The sequence below is a fragment of the Chiroxiphia lanceolata genome, chromosome 3 (genome assembly GCF_009829145.1).
Source record: "Chiroxiphia lanceolata isolate bChiLan1 chromosome 3, bChiLan1.pri, whole genome shotgun sequence".
Taxonomy (NCBI): Eukaryota; Metazoa; Chordata; class Aves; order Passeriformes; family Pipridae; genus Chiroxiphia; species Chiroxiphia lanceolata.
This window is the reverse complement of record NC_045639.1, coordinates 45,168,038-45,176,334: the sequence shown is the minus strand read 5'-3', so window position 1 is coordinate 45,176,334 and position 8,297 is coordinate 45,168,038.

Sequence of the window (8,297 nt, the reverse complement as noted above, 5' to 3'; positions counted from 1 at the left end):
ATCATGTAGTTCTAAATACACAAAATACCTTACCCACTTATACTTTAATCTGGATTAGAGGATAACCAGTCAATGCTGCAGTACAAATATTTGGCAGTAGCCACAGCCAACTGCCATGCCAGAAACGTATTAGGCAGAAGAAAAGAGAGCTGCTTGTCTCATGTAACTTTTATGTCAAAATACGTTATCTGTGACTGCACATTACACCTCATCATTGCTTTGTGTGGAAGATAAGATGCTCTGATTTAAAGCATTATAAATGTTTGCTAAATGCCCTAATTCTCCTGTCTTCTTTCAAAGTGGCACTTTATTATTAGCTTACAGAGTGTGCTAAGTAAGCAGATAATTTTATATTTTTGCCTAATTCCTTATTGCCACCTTAAAAATCTGTATTTTAGTAATATTCCTTTGAATAAGAAGAATGTCTGCTTTACTTCAGCATTCAGTGATGAACAGCCACATTCAGCTCCTTGTTACTATGGCAATATTACGTAGGAGGTCCAGAAACAGATTGAAGCTTTTATCATCTCCCTTTGTACTCAGGATATACTTTCTCCACCCTCACCCCCTTTATTTTTGAACAAAACAGCCACAAAGAGGGATGGTGAATCATTCGGAGAATCAAAACAAAGGTTATTTTATTAACTTTGTTGTTATATTAACTGAGGATGAATTACAGGTCTATAAATAGGATATAAACACCAAACACCTTAAGATTTGTTCTTGTAAACTGTTTGCTTTCTTTTCACGATGAAAAAAATAAAAAAGAAGCCTTAGTGACCCACTCTGCTAGCTTCTCAAGCAAAACTGAACCCCATTGCTGTCTAGCAGTATCCAGGCTGTGGTGTGAGCAAAGATCACTCACACGACTTGTTATTTCCCCTGTAAACAACTAAACCAGTCAATGTAGGCACATTTGTGAGCATCAGGTGTGATGAAATCCCACTTTTTATGTGACCCCATCCAAGAGGCAAGAGGCTCCTGTGTGACTACTCACACCACGTCCTCTCTATTCATATGCCTCTAACTAGCAATGATTTAAGCCCCCCCCCTCCCACCTCTCCTAAAGGGAAAAAGAAAGGGTGCAGAGTAAACTCTTTGAGCGGTGAGTGGGGTACAAATTGTATTCTGACCAGGTAGGCATAGTCAAGATTTATAGCAAAACATCTCATCTGACTCAGCCCCTCGTGGAAGCTCTCCCTAGTTGTCAAAGCAAACCAGGTGAGCAAAGGTTTCCAACTCGCAGGATTTGATGGTTTAGGAAGCAGGCATGCTAAGCAGCTCAGCCAGCTGAGCCAAGCAGGTCCTGCCACAGCTGGGTATCAGCCAGGGGTGGCACAGCTGTCTGCAACAAGTTCCCTGAGTTCCTTCTGCTCTGCTTGCAATCTGTATTCATCCAGAGGTTAAAGACACATTTAGTACCTCCAAATTTCTTTTTAAATTCATCATTCTGAAGTTAAGAAAAAGAAAATAAAGTCACAGGACATTTTTCCTTCCTTCTCCCCCCACCCCCCCCCAAAAAAGAAAAAGATATCAACCCTTCAGACTCAAGAAAGGTGTGTTTTAGGATTTCTAACTTGATACACTACAGTTCTCCAGGTGCTCTCTGATGAGAGCACCATTTGGCACATGACTATTTGTAGTCCTTGCTTCTACTTATACTTCAGTACTGCTCTAGACAACCCATTTTCTTTGTCCTTTGCCTGTCCCTAGTCTGTAGTTTTGACAGCTGCATATTCTCAATGTATGTTCCTGTGGCTTTCAGTATTTTTTAAATAACTTACCAGTGGAGGTAGAGATTCCTCATTAAGAGATTTAAGCCTATGGGTCATTGGCTTACTTTTTCAGAAGTTTCATTAAATCCTTTGAAATAACTGGCACGTTCCAAACAATCCACAAATTGGAGCATTTTTTTAATCTCAAACAGCAGAGAGAACCACTATAGAGATATATATTCCATAAGAACTCCAAAAAAAGAAAAAAGAAGACACTCCCAACAGTAAACTGTCGGTATGACAAGGTTAGCAATAAGCACATAAATGCCCTATCTTGCGCCGTAAACTTGCCCAAACATGCCAGGAACCAAAAACCAGTCCAAAAAGCATTGTAAGCATTGATATGAATTCAATATTTGCTATTTCACAGTAATTTCCCCCTGCAATATTGCCAGTTTTTAATTAAAGATATCATAGTGATCATTAACAGTATCTGGGTCAGGCTATATCCCATTTCTAGAGAATCTTTTTGTAACCTCATTGGGAAAAATTAAGAAGCCATGAGATTAATATTTTCCATGTATGTGTAATTTAAAGGAATCACATCCTAATGACATCGTGTGCATTATCCCACACATACATCTGCCAAGACATATTATTTTCTACCTTGAAATGACCTGCATGAACTCTACACACAACATTTTTCTCAAAGTTAAAAGCAGCTCTGTGACTACCTACAAATTGAAGAATGTGCAAACTCCATAGACCATACGGTTGAATACAGTGAGCAGTACAAAATATCTTCTTAACTAGTACTTAACACCAGGGCATCATAGTGGTCCTTTTTAATGATGTTTGTGCAGAGTCTTTGGACCTGTCCCAAGAAGAAATCTCAGGCATTGCAAATGATATGGAGAAGGCATGTGAACGTACAGGACAACTCACCTGGTAAGAGGTATGAAATTCACTCTCAAGATCGATTCAGTGCTTCACATGGTGGTAAAACAGTAACTTCCTTGTCTCAGGTGCTTCACGCATCAAGCCCCTTTTCTGCAGAATTTTGCTTTTACTTTCTCCTATTTCTGTCCTAGTCCTAAATAGCCTCTGATAGTTTTTAATTTAAAGCTTTGAGAGTTTGGTTGCTTAGTGCTGTTCCGACTTGGATTTTGTTATTCAGAAAATTCCCTGGCAAAGTGAATGCTGTGAATCATTTCCTAGTTCCTCACTGTGTGAGGTATCTGCCCGGCTGATGGGTAAAACTCAGGCAGCCAAGAGAATGTTTAGGGGAAAAAAATCAGAATACCAGAATTTGCTAAAATTTGCTCTCTCCTGTGCTAATTGCTAAGAAGGTAATAGCTTCTGTGCTAATTTATTTTTATGCTTAATTAGGAGCTCTTTTTTCTTTTCATTCAAAGTTCAGCTGTTACCAACACCCACGTGTGACGGTGACAGGAAAGATAATGGAAGTATTACACTCCTTTTAGTCAGAGTGCTGAGAGCTGAACATCAGTTAACTCTCACTGAACAGTTAATTTAACCAAAAAGTAAAACTAATTCTGGGAGAAGAAAAAATTCTTAGAGTTTTTATCACACCTAGCACTTCCACCCAAAATGTGGGCCCTTACAATAAGAATGACCTAATGTCATTGTCGTAGTTTAAGCCCAGCTGGGAACTAAGCACCTTGCAGCCATTCATTCACCACCTCCCCACCCCCAGCCATGGAATGGAAAGGACAATCAAAAGTAAAACTTGTAGATTGAGATAAGAAAAGTTTAATAACTGAAAAAAAGTAAAATAAAAAAAAAAAAAACAACAAACAAACCACAAAACAAACAAGTGATACGCAATACAATTGCTCAGCACATGCTGACCAGTGCCAGACCCCGAACCCAGATAGGCCCCCATTCTGGGTAGCTCCCCCAGTTTATATACTGAGCATAATGTTCTGTGGTATGAAATACTCCTGTGGTATTCTGGAGATCTGGTCACCTGTCCTGGCTATGCTCTCTCCCAGTTTTTCTTTTGTGTACCTCCTCAGTGACACAGCATGAGATATAAAGAAAGAGGCCTTGACTTGAGATGAAGAGGACTCAGCAAAAAACATCAGTGTGTTATCAACATTGTTCTCATGCTGAATCCAAAACACAGCACAGTACTGAGAAGAAATTAACTCTATCACAAATGAAACCAGGACAGTCATTAACTCAAGACAACTGACTGCAAAACACAGACCACATGTTTTTGATATCTTCAGTTTTATGGGGGGAAAAAAAAAGTAACCAAGAAACCTTTAAGGCATCCCAGAACTCTCAAGCCCTCATTGTACACTGCAAGGAAGGGGAAAAAAACAGATTTAAAACAATGTACTTCCAAAATAACCTTTAACAACTCTTTCAATAAAATTAAAAGGAGCTAAAACACCTTATTTGATTGTCTATGCACTCATCTTAATGTTATCACTGGGAACCAGCTTCTTTGTTTGAAAGTAGCTCCTAACCATACTACACTCATCTGCTTGTTTGGTCCTGAAGCTGGGTGAGATCCAGACCAGAGCCCATCAGCCAAGCAGCCCTGTTGCAGGCATTTTTCAGTGAGGGTCACAATGTTTTCCCTATATTCTCAGAAGTAACAAGAGCAGCCATGAATAACAAACTACCAGCACTATTTCAAGAGACTATTACTTCAGATTTTGCTCCCTGGGAAGGGAAAAGAAATATTCTCATCTTTCTTGGAGGCCAGGAAGTGAACTGCAGTAACACTGGTTAGGATAGTTACTTGGCATCCTTCGGTCTCTCCTCCTTACAGTGGTGTCAGCTGGGAGCTCACACATCACCATACCTGGTCATTGCAAAGCAGTGATTTCTCTTCCAGGAAGTGCCAAAGCCAAACCTTCTCAAAAGCTCTTCTTCTCTTTCCAAAACCACCACCTAAAAGAGGCTTTTCTTAAGAGAGAAAATAGAATGTGCCTTTAAGTACCTTACAAAAAAACAACCCACAAAACCAAAGAAAGAGCCCCCCAACTGTAAGGACGGTTGCTGTTCAAGATAGACACCACCCCACTAGTCCTCTCAGGACAGCAGCCCATAAACTGATACTCTCATCCAGCTGTGTGTCAGATCCCTTAGGCACACCTGGGAAGGGTAGGTGGAGATGTCTGTCAACAGCTCAGGGAATACCACTTGTCTGAGCTTTACAAGTATTCTGGTGAGGAAAACCACAAAAAATCATAAAAACTGGGTGTGGTGGTTTAGACTTGGCTCCCTGCCAAGAGCCCAAGACCACAGCAAGAGACTTTCCTCCCCCCCCTTCTATGAACACAGGAGAAGGAAAGGGAAGAGGAGGAAAAACAAACAAACAAACAAAAGACTGAAATAACAGAATCAAAGCAGTATATATATATATATATTTACACTTATATACAATTACAAAAAACTATATACATATAAGAAAGAGAACCCCAACACCCCAGAAAAAAACCGAAAAACAGATATACGCAGCCAATAAAGAATTAACCAACCAAATCTTAATACTTTCCTTAAGAACACAAAGTCTACACCACCAGATCTCTCCTCTCGAATCAGGAAGAAGCAACGGTCTCTCAAAAACTCACAGGCCTCACAATCCCAGATGAGAAACCCAACTGCAGGGAGGCTGCTTTGCTTTCTCCAACTCCGCCAGAAGAGATCTAACTTTCTGACTTCCTTCCCCCTTCTATTTATATTTCTGCTTATGTAAAGAATAGAATGGAATAATGGGATAGGGGTACTTCCTTAGTTTCGACCTGGTTGTCAGGAAAAGGCCTAAACCAAACCACTACACTGGGCAACACCATGCTCTCCCCTCAGCTTTGAGATGGAAGATGGTACTGTCAGTGGAGTGGGAAAGTTGAGATTTGGGCTAGAACCCAAGAACAAACTCAGTGATGCTCGTGGTTGGGGCTGTTTGGTTAGAAAAACATGGACTTCTTCTGTCTTCTCAGGCTTGCCAAGAAACAGCAATAAGTCCAACACTATCTATTAGCTACCTTAAAAAGAGAGACCCAGAATATGTGTTGGTTGGGTGGGGTTTTTTCCACTGTATATCATACTGATGTGTTTGGTGGAAGAAGCTATCTACCCTGAAGCAATTATTGATTATTTTAAGCATCCATGGCACCAGCTGCCCCTAACTCTCCTTCAGCAGCTAAAAGGGTTAGGAATGGGAGGCTTAGGCTGAAGCACTTTGGAGATGGTTAATATACTGTAAAAACCAAATGTAGTGGCTTCCAGGCTGCTTGTTGGTTCTTCTGGTAAAATCAAATCTATGCCATCTGAGAAGTATTCCTAAACACATCTGAATTGTTCACCAGTACAGAAGAAGGGTTCTTACTTATGTCAGTACTTACACTGGGGCAGCTCCACAGGCTGAGAACTGGGAAGAACTGGCAGTGGCCTTATCTGCCCAGGGAAAGCTCTCTCACCTTGGTTGAGCACATGTGCAGCAGAGGAACAAGCAGAAATGCTGTTTCACTGCATCCCACTTGAATTTTCCAGTCATGCCAATAGCAACCTGTTCTGAACCCATGTCTCAGATGGAGGAAGGCTCAGGCTGACCGGGGACCACTGGGATGAGAAGTTTTGGTTCTCGACAGTTAAGAAGGCTCTTTCTCTTTCATCTATCAAAGGAACAGTGATTAGTTCATTATAGGACGCCTATTGCCATATAATTAAATAATGGATCTTAGATAGCAGTAGCGATGCTGCACTAAGACAAATGCAATGATTTATTTCAGGGTTTTCACCACTGTCTGAATTTCCACAGACATTTTGGTCTTCTGAAGCCTGCCACTGAACTCCATTATGACACATATTAATGACCAAAATAGTTTTATGTTTAATTTGTCTACAGTTTTTAGATATTAGAACCCAAAAGTTTTCTTTTTAACTGAAAAAATACTGAGAGATAAGCTGTGCAAAATTAACAGAAGTTACTGTTAGTATGTAGGAAGTAGCTTCCTCTGTCTCCTCCAATATTGCTTATAAGATTTATGGGCATTTCAGCTGAAAGTATTCAGAACACTAGGGGCATCATTTATCATTCAAAGGAAAAAGAAAGGGAGCAAATAAAGAAAACAATAAATCTTAATGTTACCATTTGGTGAAGGAGGTACTATTACAGTCAGACATTAGTTATATGACTTCAGAGAATCCAGTGGCTCTTAACATCTGGCCCAAAATCAGGACTGCATAACACCACCTCAGGATGAGCCCATCTCAGTCCCACTTCCAGTTACCATGCACAATGACATACCTAACACAAAAGATCTTATCTGCATGGCCTCTGGACAGCTTTGCCCTAATCAATTCTTCAGAGGAAAAAAAAAAGGTAATTCCCAAGTTCTCAAATTCTTCTTTCTAGTGTACTTTGAGCAGGTTCCTCCTTTGTCAGAGTTGGCAGTCGTCTTCAATTTCACACCCACTCAGCTCATGCTGTATTTTCTGTTGCTTTGCATTCAAATTTATTGATTTTTTTTGGCCACATTTCAGGCTCTGAACAAAGCAGCTCTCAGCCTCACAAGCTTAAACGTACTTCAGCCCATAATGAGTGAATCACTTTTTGTTGCAATTGGAGCTACTGATTATAGTCGATATGAAACCATAGAGCAGTTTCAAGGAACAACACTAGGAGTCCAGGATGTTCATTTGTAAACTTGCATTTCCAAAAGAGACATAAAAGGAAAATTCAGCTATAGCTCAACTATTACCATTTTTGTTATTGTTAGAAGATGGAAAAACAACAATAAAAGGTGAGACTACATCAATCCAGCATATATTAAATTTGGTGGGAAATTTGCAATTGTTGAGGCATATTTGCTTGAAGATGTTACTGAAAATTGATAATTACAGTAGAACTACATGCAAACTCAGCTAAAGTGATATGAAGATGCATGTATTTCATCGCTATCACTACAAATGAATCTTTGCATTTGTGTATATGAAACAGACTCCGTAAATTCTCATGCCCCTTGCTTTTCTCTGCGACCTTTGTCTCTGCGACTTGTCTTACACTGGTTCATCACTTTTTCAGTGACAGTATCAATGCATTTAATAAATAAATATTTTCTCAAAGCATGTCATTCCTGAAATGTCAGGTGAAAAAAAATGGAAAAAAGTGCTTGAACAAACCAAAATGTAGCACACTGCTACATGGTGCAATTAATATATAGAAAGGTTTATCTTCCATGATTTAATGGAACAGTCAACACAAATGTCATTTGGTGTAAACAACTGACATCTAAGTGAAATGTATATTGCTCAATATGTGGCACTAACCTTTGTTTTACTCTGCTAAGAGTAATTCAATTTAACGTGTTCCTATATGCTCAAACATTCATTTGCAAAACATTTATACAATCACAGTAAATGCTTAGGTCTGACTGCTGTCCTGAGAAGCTGGGTAACAATATGAGAACGGCAGTAGGCGGCCGAGACAACTGTCAGATTACTAGATTTACCTTTCCTTTTCTGACGGTAATTTTTGTACCTCTCGCGGGCCCTCCTCACCTCTCCCAACACACAGAGCTCTGATGAGCACTAGGCACG